The sequence below is a fragment of the Echinops telfairi genome, unplaced genomic scaffold (genome assembly GCF_000313985.2).
Source record: "Echinops telfairi isolate 266 unplaced genomic scaffold, ASM31398v2 ScPeMD7_4225;HRSCAF=4972, whole genome shotgun sequence".
NCBI classification, from domain to species: domain Eukaryota; kingdom Metazoa; phylum Chordata; class Mammalia; order Afrosoricida; family Tenrecidae; genus Echinops; species Echinops telfairi.
Window position 1 is genome coordinate 5070776 of NW_022108124.1, and position 14278 is coordinate 5085053.

Sequence of the window (14278 nt, forward strand, 5' to 3'; positions counted from 1 at the left end):
AACACTTTAAAGAGGTCTTTTGTAGCAGATTTGACCAATGCAATGAAGCATTTGATTGCCTGCTGCTTTCACGGGCATTGATTATGAATTCAAGTAAAATGAACTCCTTGACAACTTCAATCACTTCGCCAATCCTCAAGCTTTCTGTTTCTGTTGAGGTGGAATCCAAACGGAAGGCTATTGTCTTTGGCCTTCATCAATCAGTGCTTCAAAATCCTCTTCACTTTCAGCAAGCAAGGTTGTGTTGTCTGCAGAGCACAGGTTGTCAATGAGTTTTGTTCCAGTTTTGCTGTTACATGCTCTCATTGAGTCGAGTTTCTCGGATTATTTACACAGCACATAGATTGATTAAAGCAGACTCAGGGCCATCGAGTTGATTCCAACTCATAGCATTTCTGGCTATTGTGGTTACTTGTGCTTCACTGCAAGGTCAGCAGTTTGAAACCACCAGCTTCTGGACACCACCAGTTGCTTCATGGGAGAAAGATGATGCTTTCTACACTTACAAGCAGTTGCAGCCTTGGAAACCTACAGGGAAGTTCTACCCTGCCCTAGAGGGTTGCTAGGAGATGACAGATTGAGTAAGCATGAGGAGCATCCAATTTTAACACACACTTTCCTGGCTTTAAATCACACAAAATCCTCTGTTCTGTTCAAACAACTGCCTGTTGGTCTATGGACAAGTTCCACATGAGGACAACTGAATTTTCTCAGGAATTCTCATTTTTTGAAATATTTTCCATAATTTGCCATGATCCACATTTAAATGCTTTTCCATAGTTAGTAAACACCTTTCTGGTATTCTCTGCTTTCAGCCAGGGTCTTTTAATGTCAAGAAAGCAGTCCCCCATTCATGTCGTCTGAATCCAGCTTGGGTTTAGGGCAGTACCATGTTGAGGGCCTGGTGCAACTGGTTTTAGTTATCGAACAAAATACTCCTTGAATGTGGCATTGCTTGAAAAGTTCCTCATTCTGTTCAGTTACTTTTCTTTGGAATGGACAAAAATATGGATTTACTCTAGTAGGTTAGTGGGATTTCTCCTTGTAGGTCAGCTAGGTAGTTGTCTTCCAAATGTCAAATATTACAACTCTTCATTGAAACGTTTCATTTGGTGTTTTTCTAGTTCCTGGAGCCTCGTTTCTTTGATTTTACCAATGCCTTTAGTGGAGCTTTAACGTCCTCCTTCAGTAACATTGTTTCTTCATCATATGCTGCATCTGAAATGGTTGGACATTGACCTTTTTTTTCTTGGTACATCAACTCTGTATTGCTTTCATCTCCTTTTGATGATTCCTGAATCATTCAGCATTTTGCCTGTAGAATTCGTCAATAATGCAACTTGAGCATTTGATTTTTTTGTTTGCTTGTTTCTGTCTGCTTGAGAAATGGCAAGTGGGTTCTTCCCTTTTGTTTTCAAGTCCAGGTCTTTGCACATTTGAGTATAATACTTTGTCTTGAGTGGCTGTGTTAGTCTGGGCACTTCAGAGAAACCAATCCACAGAAACGCATGTACAAGAGAGAGGTTTATATAAAGGTTAAGTGCACATCAAGAAAACATCCCAACCCATTGCTGCCCAAGCCCACAAGTCTAACTTTACCCATTAACCCATATGTCTGACACCAATCCACAAAGTCCTCCTCCATCTCACAAAACACATGCAATGATGCCGACTGCAGGAGGAAAGCCGAGTCAGTGAATGTGTAAACATCTCAGCGCTGGCAGGGGTCTCCACACAGTTGCTCCAGCACCCAGGGCTCCATCAGGGTAGGTCCGTATGGCTTCTTCTCAGGGATGTCTTGCAGGAAGTGATCCTTGTCAGTTGAAGCAGGGAACCGGCTAAGGCAGCTGCACCCTGTTCCGACCATCACAAAGCAAGAGACCCAAGAACTAGAAAGGCGAGGCTCACCGAGCCATTTATCTCTCCTCCCTTCAATTCACCCCACATGTGTTTATTGGCCAGGTTGGCACAATAAACTAACCACCTCAACGGCCCTTTGTGATCTTCTGTTCAGCTTTTAAAAAAATCATTCTTCTATTCACTTTAGCTACTATACATTCAAAAGCACGTTTTAGGGTCTTTTCCTGTGTTTGAAATGACCTTTTCCTTTCTCCATATATGAAGTCCTTCATGTCCTCCCACAACTCATTTGATTTTGGGCCATTAGTGTCCCATGAGTTGATCAAAAATCTATTTTGATGGTTTCAAAATTCAGCTGGGATATACTCAAGGTTATACTATGGCCTGTGTGGATTTCTTTCACATTTATTTTTCACTTTCAACTTTCACCTGCATGTGTGCAATTGGTGATCTGTTCCACAACATCCTCTGGTCTTGTTCTCACTATGATATTGAGTTTTTCCATTGTCTCTTTACACAGATGTAGTCAATTTGATTATTTTGTTTTCCATATGCCAATGTATTGTTATTTATGATTTAAAGTGGGTATTTGTAATAAGTTGTTGGTCTTGTAAAATTCTATCACATGATTTCTGGTGTCATTTCTATGATCAAAGTCTTATTTAGAGCTATTGGTCCTTTTTTGTTTCTATCTATCACATTACAATCATCAGTAGTTATTAATGCATCTGGATTGCATGTTTGATCAATTTCAGACAGCAGTAATTAATAAAGATAATCAATTTCTTCATCTGCAGTTGATAGGTTGGTGGATATATTTGAATCATGTCCACATTAACTGATCTTCCTTATAGATTATGGCTATTGGCCTATCAACGACAGTGTTGTACTTCAGTATACAAATGCTCTTTTTGATGATGTATGCAACACGATTCCCTTTCAACATATTATTCTTGACATAAATAGACCATATGACTGTTCAATTTAAATGACCAATAGCAGTCATTTCAATTTTTTAAATTTGGGATATTGATCTTTGTGTGTTCTGTTTTATTTTTGACGATTTACAATTGTCTCCTATTCATACTTCATACATTCTATGTCCCGATTATTACTGCATGCTTAGACCAGTTTTTTTCTCTTTCTAATCATCACCAAGACAAACCATGTACTTGGGTCTCAACACACTCTTCCAACATCATCTCCCAGCTTAACCATAATCCAATCCCACTGCCATTCAGTCAATTCCTACTCATACTGACTCTGTAGGATAGATTAGAACTGCTCTGTGGAGTTTCTGAGACTACAGCTCTGTATGAAAGCAAACAGCCTCATCTTTCTTCGAAGCAATCAGTGGGTTGGAACTGCTGTAACCATCACAGCTATTAAAACATTATTCTATCTCACTGCCATGGACTCGATGCTGATGCGTAACAACCCCCCGTGGATTTCTGAAGCTGTAACTGTTTAAGGAAGCAGAGAGCCTAGTGTTTCTGTCGCTGAGAAGTTGGTGGTTTTGAACTGCCGCCCCAACACGTAACCACTACACTCCTCCCATCATGCTCCCTAGTTAACCCCATATAATGTAGGCTCACTTTATTACTTACCAGTCTTAGAATAGGATAATTGTCCCCATTCTCCAAGACATAATCTGTATATTCTTGTCAATTTTTCTTTTCTAATCTCATTTTAAAACTATTTGCTTTTCTTCAAGGTACAGAGCAAATGTCATCTTCTTTAACTGATAACCTAAGCTAGAATTCATTACTACTCTTAACAACTCTATGTTTATAGCTCTTTTGTGGCACATGTGCTGCTTTTATTATAAGGTGGGTTTATTATTTTTGCCTGATATATTGGAAGCTTCTTGACAGTTTGGTAAGTTTTAATTTGATCCTTCTTGTAGCTACAAAACTCCTAGTGTAAATTGCCCTATATATTCAGCATTTTGAATGGGTAGAATTCATCTCCCCATATAGATCACTGCAGTGCCCATTTACAGCAATATTTCCCAACGTGGGTGATACCTGGGGGTGCTAGAGTCATCCAGGAAGGCTACAAAAGCAGATACCTATACTTTATCCTGGATTATGGGCCATAGTACAAATGTTTTTAATTACAAGGAGAGCACTAAATAATTTTTTATGAAAAGAGGGCAGTAGTTCAAATAAGTTTGGGAGCCTATGATCTACAGTATAGATATTGTTCTGTCATTGATGACATTTTACTCAGGATAGACCTTAAATGTTCTTTTTGACAGATAATTCCACACTACTCTTCTCATTGTCATGCCTAGGATAGGTGATCATAGTACTGTCCATTTCAAAAATAGCCAATACCATGTGAGATATTATTTAGCTAGTTAGCAATCATTCTCTGACTTATAGCAACTGAGGACACCACGAAGATTCAATTGGGCGGAGGAGCAGAGGAATGTCTTTCTGGAGACTCTGTTGGAATCAAAGGACACATGTTTGATTAGGGCACAGTCGCTCCTTGCATTTGGGTGCCATCAGGTTGATTCTGATTCAGAACTGTCCCATCAGGTTTCCTAAGTGATAGTCTTTACAGGAGCAGATGGTCATTTCTTTTTTCCCCCTGCAGAGCAGATGGTGTTGTTTGAACTGCTGACCTTTCAGTGAGCAGCAATTGCTTAATTGGGCTAAGCAGTGAGCAGCAGCTAAGTACAAAATCAGTAGTTTAAATCCAAAAGCTGCTTTGCAAGGGGAAAAAAAGGGTGGGGGGTGGGGATGACAATCTAATCCCATAAAGATTTAACTTCAGAAACTCAAAGGGACAATTCTACCCTGACCTGTAGGTTGACTATGAGTTGGAATTGGCTCGATGGCAGTGAGTTAAGAGAAGTAATTTCTACAATGCCCTGGATGCATGGTAGAAAATAAAAGTAGCAACGGATAGGTTGACCTTATATGGTGCAGCTTCTTAGCACAGAATTTAGAGGGCTGAGCCCTGGCATGAGGCAGTTTATCTCAGGAACTCTGTCCTCGATATGGGTCCTTTAAACCTAAAAGACTCTCCAAAAGAACACCCCTCTTGCACTCTTGCCAATTGTATCTTTGTTGTGTCTCTAGTAGCTATCGATCCAATCATCATTCATAAGCCAAAACAAAAGTGAATCCATTGCCATTGGGTTGATTATGACTCACAATGATCCATGCCTGTAACTTTTGTCTCCCTCAGCATAGTTGGTGGGATAGCAGCCAAAAGCTTGGCCATTGTTCCATAATCTTGTAAAGAGTTGCAGTCTCAGCAATTCAACAGGAGCAATTTTGGGGGTCCTATATGGCCACTGTGTGTTGGCATCAACTTGGTGGCAGTGAGTTTGTTTTTTTTTTTTTGGTATAAACTCTTTTAATATTGAAAAGACTTATTGTTGTTGTATTGCTCTCTCAGCTAGCTCTCTTTATTCCCTTGTCTGGGAACATCGAAGAAAACCTTTGCCCTTGCAATGTGTCATGTCTAAAGCTTAGTAGGCACAGAATGAGAATCTGCTGACTCATGAGTGATGAATAAGGAAATTACTTCTAAGTTCTTGGGGGCAAAATATTTACTTAAATGATATTTCCAAATCAGTCACATAAAACTAGCACAGGATCCTAGCTAGCATACCTGGGATTGCTTTTCTATCCTGGGCTAGATAGATCCACTTTCCCCTCACATATTGAGTGAGTCCACTGAGAGGAAGTTGCTATGGTGGATGCAGGTAGAGTTTAAAAGAACACGAGCATTACATGAAGCAGGAAATTAATTTGTCTGTTAGAGGTGATGAGGAAGTAACATTGGGGAATTATTGACTATAAATCTTTCTAGGACTACAAGGGTGAAAATCTCCTTTTTGCATTACCTAATGAGGCTCCGCCCTGCGGAAGACTCATCAACTCCCATGTCTGACGAGCAATGTTGAATTAGGGTTCTTGTTGGAAAGTCTAACTCAAAGGGCAGTGTGTGTGTGAGTCTGTCTTGGATTCTTCTAGGCAGTGTGTTCTGAATGACAAGGAAACATCTCTCTAGTGACTTCCCCAATCCTAATTAAAATAGAGGAGTTTCCAAAGAATGAATCAAATATCTTGTCAACTAGTCAGTTCTGATTTACGGCAACACCATTTGTTACAGACTAGAACGTATTCCACAGAGTTTTATTTTTAGGAGCCCTGTTAGTGTAGTGTTTACACATTGGGCTGTTGACCATAAGGTCATTAGTTCAAAACCACCAGCCTCCTCTGAAGTATAAAGACAGGACTTTCTACACCCATTAAATGTTACAGTCTTCAAAACTCACCGGGACAATTCTATCCTGCCCTATAGAGGTCGCTATGAGTCAGCATTGACTTGATCACAGTGAATTTGAGGTTTTAAATGTTTTAATATTGAAAAATAATATTCTATTAAATTGTAGGTGAAAGTTTACATAAAATTAGGTTCTTCTTTATCAGTTTTTATACATATTATTCCATGTTATAATTTTTACATATTGTCAATATCCTTTCTCAGTATTCTCATTCTGTTTGTGTGTTTCCATTAATCTACATTCCCTTTTGCTCCCTGTATCTTCACTCTTTACCTTTTGGCAAATGTGGACCATTGTGTCTCACATTGGCACACAATAAGCCAATGTATTAATGGGCTATATAGTTGCCTGAAGAAACTGTTTAAATTTCACTTTCAACAGTTATTTCCGGGCAATAGTCATAGGCATTCCTCTAAACTCAATTGGTCCAGCATGTCTGGCCATCTTTAGGAATTTGGGCTCTTTTCTACTTTGTTCCCCCCCATCTGAGACCTTCTATTGTGTCCCTTCGATTAGTTTCTCACTTAGCCCTTTTATTTCCTTTCTTTGTTTTTGTGCCTTAAAAGTAGAGACTGATATTTCCATCTCATATGGCTGCTCCGAAGGCTCTAAAACCCCAGGCCTCACTCACTAGGTAAAAAATGACATATGCCCTAAAGAATAACATATGCATAAGCTTCTTTAAAAGGAGAATTTTCTTGTTTATGTTAACAAGGTCATATCAGTATAAACCAAACCCAATGCACTGCCATCAAGTTGAGGCCAACTCACAGCAAGGCTGTAGGACCGGGTAGAACTGCCCTCGTGGGCTTCCAAGACTGCGACTCTTTAAAGGAGTAGAAAGCCTCCTCTTTCCCTGAGGAGGGGCTGGTGGTTTCAAACTGCTCACCTTGTGGTGAGCAGCCATGGCAACCACAGTGCCACCAGAGATCCTCATATCACTGTAAGGTGTGTCTCAAACAAAATGGCTTTTTTGATATAAAAAGAGCAAATTATAAAAAGGAAAAGCAAGCATGTTGGAGGAAAGAGAGGTGTCATGTAGACATTGTCAGAGAACTGAGTTAATGTTAGAATATATGGATGGCCTTGGAAACCCCCGAGAGGCAGCTCTATTGTGTCTTATAGGTCCCTGTGAGTCAGAATGGACTCCGATGGGCAACAGATGTGTCCGGCTGCTTTTATAGAGATTAAAATCAAACCTAAAGCCACTGAGCCGGTGGGTTCAGTCCTTTTGGCTAGCAGCTGAGCATTTTAACCCCTGTGCCTCCAGGGCACTTCATGCCCAACAATTTCAGGTCCTTCATAAATATCTATTCGTTGGCTATCATTTAACAATTTAACCACTAACATTTATTGGACTCATTGTCATACACCTGTCCAAGTCTACTGGCTCTCACAGGGCAGCTCTGCCTCACCCAGGGGAAACAGCCCTGTCTGTAGTCCTACCTCGTTACTCTGCGTGTCATCACAGAATTAAAGGCAGACTATCACTCTGAGTGGTCAATTTAATCAGCTTTTCTGGAGGTTAGCAACATTTCTCAGACATGTCTGTCTCAACACGTCTGTATTCCAATCTGTTAGCTTCGGCTGTCACAATTTCACCCCAATTTACCCCTCGCAAACACTTGAAATGCTGCCTTTAATTAAATCTCTGAACTCAGAACTCTGAGCAATGCCAAGTTAGTTAATTACCCAAGTTTATTGCTTTAAGCACTTCCTAGATGCAAATTATGAAAATTCTGGGTGAGTCCCAGCATCAGGTCTTCAAAGACTTTAGCGTCCCTCCCTCCCTCCACAGAGCTGTTCTGAGAAGTGAGAGGTGGCTGCACTGGATACTAAATGAGCAAGTGGCACAGAGGAGAGTCTAGATGAGATTTCACCCTCAAACTGTAGATGTGTTTCTAGAAACATCCTCACATTTTTCACTGAAAAAAAAAAAAGGAAATGTTGGAATGAAACTTGTAACCAGCTTTGGAGCAGCTTTGACTGTAATTGTGATTGTCTAACGTTCCTCAGGCTCTTGGGGCTAGTAGCTCTGTGCTGGGGAGCCCGTCTGAGATCCAATATGATTATCACGGATGTCAAATTGCTCTGTTGTGACAATTTGCTTTATTGGGAGTTTCACGAGGCAAGGGGGAAAAAAGGAAATAGCTGATATCCATTTTCTTTTTCTCTGTAGCTGGTCTTATATCTGATACGAATGTTTCCTGACAACGATAGGCTGGGTCTGAAGAGTCCCATTGCTACAGACGAAGAAGCTCAAATGCAGACAAAGAGACTAAGTCAGAACCAAAGAATTTTCACTTCGGTTTTCCGACGTTAGGGACCATGTTCTTTTCATTAGTCCACCTTGCTCCGGTGGGTAACTTGTTAAGGCAGGTTCAGCTCTTTGAAAGACATAAAGTCCTCGCTCTTCTTCCTGAGATCTTAGGGAGCAATTTGTTGGTTACACGGGGCTCTCCTTGCTTTGTTCCAGCCATTACTTCTTGTCAGGCGGTTCTCTGCTGGAGCTACTTGCTTGAGTTCCTTCCGTTCAAGTTTCCTTCTCTTAGCAAGGGACAGCTCTGTCACTATGTCACCATAATGGACACAGTGTCACCAAGACACAAGGCCTCGGGATATCTAAGGAGTGCTCTTGTGTCCCAAGGTAATTTCAAGTGCGATGCTCTATTATCAATGTTCTCTCCCGGTGTCTATGTGTGGACAGTAATGCAAACACTATTAAAAGCATCAACTCTGGAAGGATACTTCCTGTAGGCCTAGGGAAAAGGCTACAGCCAAGGTCCAAATGGAGAATCAATTAGTAAACACAAGCTGTCTCCTGAGGATGGCGGAAAAGGATCGCCTCATACCACACAACTCCTTATACTCACTTTATCCTTTGAATTTTTGGTCAATTATTCCGGGATCCCTCCTAGAAAAGAGTAATTGGCAATGTTTGTGTTGGCAAGAATTCTTGAGCTGATGGAACTGTGAAAACTCTTCTCTCCTTACCACTTAGCAGGACATTTTGATGGAGGCATACAGCAGGAAAACGAGCAAATATTCAATGGAGAGAATTGTACTTTTAGGTGAGCCAAGCACTTCTACAGGAGCCCACACTCCAGGGTATATTATTTGGGAAACCATAAATTAAGTTTATTTATTTGTATATAGTACCCCTGCTTTTCTCAAGATGTTTATCCTTTTTGCTTCCCCTTGTTATATCCCATTGCCTGCCATTCCTTCTGTGTAAAGTGATGGCTCTAAGCTGGGTGGAATTTGGCCTCCATTTTCAGAGAGAACTATCCCAGAGAGAATCAGGAAGTTTCTTTCAAGTCTGAGACAAACTTCCAGATAGAAAAAAAATCCAAGATTGGATTCCCACTTCGGGGGACAAGTACCAGAATGAGCTGGGACTGGTCACCTTAATTGCTGAGTTCTTAGGATGGGAGACTTGGAAAGGTGAGTCATATTGGCTGCCATGTTCCTTCTATCTGATTGTGCTTGTAAGAAAGTACCTTCATTGCTGAGAAACACAGGTAGCTCTCTCAAGATGGACACCTGGCTTAAGGTGGACCAGCACACTTTGAGGGAATTATCATGGAAATCTCGGCTGCCATTTGAAATAAGGAACACAGAGTAGAATTGGAGCAGGAGAAGTCATGGTGAGCTGAAGTTAAGAGCACCAGAAACAGCATCATTGAGGTTGAGGAAAGCTTTCTAGATTTCTATTAATGAGACTAAGCTAGTTATTGTATTTGCACAGTCGGTCATGGAGGGCGCCACGGGGAAATAATTAGGCCTTTTTATCAGCTATATGATGTCAATGATTTATTTCACTTCTCTCAGGCTCTGTTTTTTTGTTGGGAAAATAAAGAGATTAGCAGTACTTTTTCATAGGGTTACTGTAAGGATTCTTAACGAATACATGTCCTCAGAAAAGTGCTAGATACTTGACCAAATCCTGTGTGTTTGCTTTAAAAGAACGACATTTTTTTCCCTGAGAAGTACTGTATGAAATGCTTCGTGTAACGGGTGCCCTTGAATCATCTGACAAGTTTATGAGGAATGAAACGGAAGCACAGGGAAGTCAAGGTCACATAGCTAGTAGACAGTAGAACTGGTGATTCAACCCAGGAAGTCTGGCTCTAGAGACTTCTTGTTAACCACAGCCTTCTACTGACCCGTAACTGATGGGCAGAGAAGACCAGACCAGAGACATGAAAAGTGGTAGAGCCCTACAGAGATGGAGAACGAGTATAAAGGAGAGAAAATTCAGCCTGTGAAGAGTTATGACTGGACTGGGACCAATTATAGGTCTTGGGAAGCTTGTCTGTATCTGTTCCTGTTCTTGGATACCCTCATGAACCTTGTATGCCTTTGCGGAAGCATCTCCTTCCACAAGGGCTTCAGTGATCCTCTGTTCTAAACACGCGTGCACACACACAGACGAGGAATTCATGAATGGAGCAAATATATTTTAACACTTGTCCAAGCTTTTTCTTGGGAGTATGAAGAAACAAGGAGTGTGAAAAATTTTCACTCTGAGTAAATAGGGATCACTTCATTTTTGGTTGCCACCATCCACCCAATACCTAGCAAGACACATAACAGAAGCTCCAGTAAGTCTCACTGAATGAATGAGTGAAAAATGTGACTTCCAAAACATCCTTTCTTTCTTATTGTGAATGAAACCACTGGTGTTTTTTTCTTCCAAAGACTAATTCCTTATCTACCTGGTGTTCAAAAATGGACTTTCTTGTGGAAAGCCAGAGCATTTGCATTGTAGTCTTAAAACCAAGTGGCTCAATTCTTAACACTTGAAAGACTAAGAGAGCAATTTCAGGAGCCCTACAGAGCCCTGGTGGTGCAGTGGGTTAAGTGTTGAATTGTTAACCTTAGGATTGTCAGTTCAAGCTAGTTCTTATAATGTGGCCCTGCTCAGTACTCGCCTTCCGGGAGAGATCACGTACGATAAGGGTGCTGCAGCAGTGTGGTGAGGAAAACAGATAGTGCCGGACTAGCAATCGGAATAGTGTCTGGAGTCTTACAGGCTTGTAGCAAACAAGCAGCCATCTAAGTGAGGATAATAAAATCCAAGTATGACGAAGGGAAAAGTAGCAGAGCTTAAATTGTGAACACCCAATTTGTAGAAGGCTAAAGAGGACAATGGGAGACCAAAGCCCATCTGCAAAATACTTAGTCAGATGAAGCCTCTGGCGGATCCCCTCTAACCACAGGCAAGGAGCTCCAACAGCTTCACTATCAGACAGGGATGATTGTCTACTTGATGATACTTTTTCAGTTGACCTCCCTCTTGACCCAATCTTAATTTATTCTAGGCTTAAATATTTCTCACTTGTTCCAGGACAGAAACTTCTTGTCTGGCTTTTTAATATTGTTGATGGTCTTCTCTTTCTTACTCCTTTTTATTTTTATATTCTTCTTCTTATTTTTTCTTTCTGTTTTGTTTTGCTTTTATTATTATTATTATTATTATTATTGTTGTTGTTGTTAAGTGTCCAAGCTTGTGAAGCACAGAAGGAGTGGAAGCATAGAGACAACAACAGGTGCAATGGTTTTTCAGGGAAGCAGGTGGCGTGTCGAGGGTGAGGAAAATCAGGGAGCAAATAATGAATGCAGTAGGAGGTAGGGAGCACTAGATTGGATTGTGATGATGTATATACAACTTTTTTCAAAAGCAACTTAACAATGGAAGTGTATGATTCGTGAATTTTATATCAATAAACTGTTAAAAATAATTAAAACTGTGGAATGCTATACAAATATTTGGGCCAATGCTGTTTATTATTAATAGTCAGCATTAGGGTGTTTGATATAATAAAGGCAAGAAACTTTATTAGAATTTAAATCTATTTGTACCTATGTGTCATAGTGTAGTATTTCAGCATATAATAGTAATAAAGATTCTGAACCCTCCAAAAGACAAAAAAAAAAAGATAGTTCAATCCCACCCCTCACTCCTCAGGTCTCTCACAGTAAGTCAGCTTCTATATGTCAGAAGATGCAGCTGTCTGCTGCTGTAAATACTTACGGCTCATGTAAAATGGATGACCTGCTTTGTAAACCTTCACCTAATTTATGAAGAAAAGTTTTAAAACTGAAATATAAAAGAGATGATATGGATAAATAAGTGTCAATTGATATAATCTCTTTGGAGGATGATTACCATTCTATCTTTTGAAATTTTAAATTTCTAACTTTGGCCCTATGATTTTACCATTAAATATCTATATTTTGCATATCTATCATCTATCTATCTATCTATCTATCTATCTATCTATCTATCTATCTATCTATCATCTATCTATCTATCTATCTATCTATCATCTATCTTCTATCTATCTACAAATAGATAGATAGATATTTGCAGATATCAAATCCCTCAAACTGAGACACAGTACAATAAAGTGGCTGACTCAAAGTCTAAACCAAAACCAAAAAACAAAAAAGGTTTACAACCCTGGAAACACTAACAAGCAGCTCTACTCTGCACGAAAGTCGCCCTCAGCTCGGTGGTAATGGCTCTGGTGTTTGGTTTGGTGTCATAGTGGTTGAGCCCCTGGCTGCGAAGGGAAAGGCTAGTCGTTGGAACCCACAAGCCACTCCAAGAGAGAAAGATGCGGCAGTCTTTCTGATTGAAGCTTTGGAGACCACAGAGGACAATTCTCTGTCCTATAGAGTGAGTCCCTGTGTGTCAGGATCAACTTGATGGCAGGAGGTGGGGTGTCAACAATTTATCAAGCATGATGTCTAGCAATACAAGATCCATTATGGCTTCACTTAACATAAAAATGCTATGTTATTAACTTGCTGATTTAGATGCATTTCATCTTAACCTTTTTAATTTCAAAGAAACCTCTGTCTCTTCTATCACTACAGGACATCATAGGCTGGTGCATGTTGACCTTGTTAGGGGTCACATCGCATCACTCTCAACTCAAATCTGCTAATGACATCACTCACACATCTGCGAAAATAGATGCTTTACATCTGGACCAAGGCTGCATGCTCTTTAAGCAGTGCCCCTCTTTTCTTAGCAGAAAATTCATCCCAAGACTAGCGGTCGATGAAGCTGAACACTTCTCAGCTTCCCCTTGATCCTCCTGCATCAAATGCTTAACTTTTAATGCTGAAGCTTTGAGCACCCTGAGCACCAGTGAGAGAAGTAAATGAAAAGTCAACCTTTCAGGCTTTACCCGGCGCAGGCTTTTTTGTTTGCCTTCCCCCCCTACAGTAGCGGAAACAGTTTGCTTTCTGAACACTCTCCTGTCAGAGGAACTGTGTGATTGACAGGATGCAGACATGGGAAGATGTCACTGTTAGAGAATTTCAGGAACCAAGCCTCCTTCCCACCACGTCCATTGGCTCTTGCGGGATTTCATCAACACAAGAACCTAGGGATTCACATCACACGTAGCCCTCGAGAGTCTATGTGTATTTGTTTGTTTGTTTTTCTTGGAAAAATTCAGAAGATGAGAAAGCCTGGCTCTTCTGAAAATTTCTGAATCTTCTGTAATCTTGGGAAAAGGAGCTATCAGGAAGAGGTGGTGTGATTATGATAGATCTCTCCATGGGATTGCCAGCATGATGTGACTTTTATTTCTGCCTCGATAAAAAAAATTAGTAAACGGTTTTGTTTAGCATTTCTACCCAAGCAAGCTCGCTGTCATGGAGCCAGCTCTGACTCCTGGTGATCCCACTTGTTTCAGAGCAGAACTGCCCTTCATCGGCTAAGGTCTCTCCAAAGTAGTTTGGCAGATCTTTCTTCGGCGTCACTTCTTAGTGAATTGAAATGGGTATCTCCAACCTTTCTATAGCCGTGCACTTAACTGTAGGTACCACACAGGGACCCCTTAGTCCTTGTGTTACTGTTGTGAGGTCCTGTCAAATAGGGTCCCACTCAGAGTGACCCTATGTACCACAGAGGGAAACACTCCCCATTGCTATGTTTGAGCCTAACCTTGCGGCCACTGTGTCAGTCCATCGAGGAAAAAACAGGGCTTTCTCCACTCAAGTACTCCCTCAACACAAGAATACTTTCTTCTAGTAAATTGGCATTCTATGATGCTCACCTTCCTGACACAACCGCTGAAGACAAAGCGG

General features: G+C 40.7%; 1 protein-coding gene across 1 annotated transcript in view; it reads right to left on the reverse strand.

The window, feature by feature from the left end:
• KCNMB2 (potassium calcium-activated channel subfamily M regulatory beta subunit 2) overlaps window positions 1-14278 on the reverse strand; it is a 367341-nt gene that overhangs the window by 112434 nt on the left and 240629 nt on the right. The window lies entirely within an intron of this gene.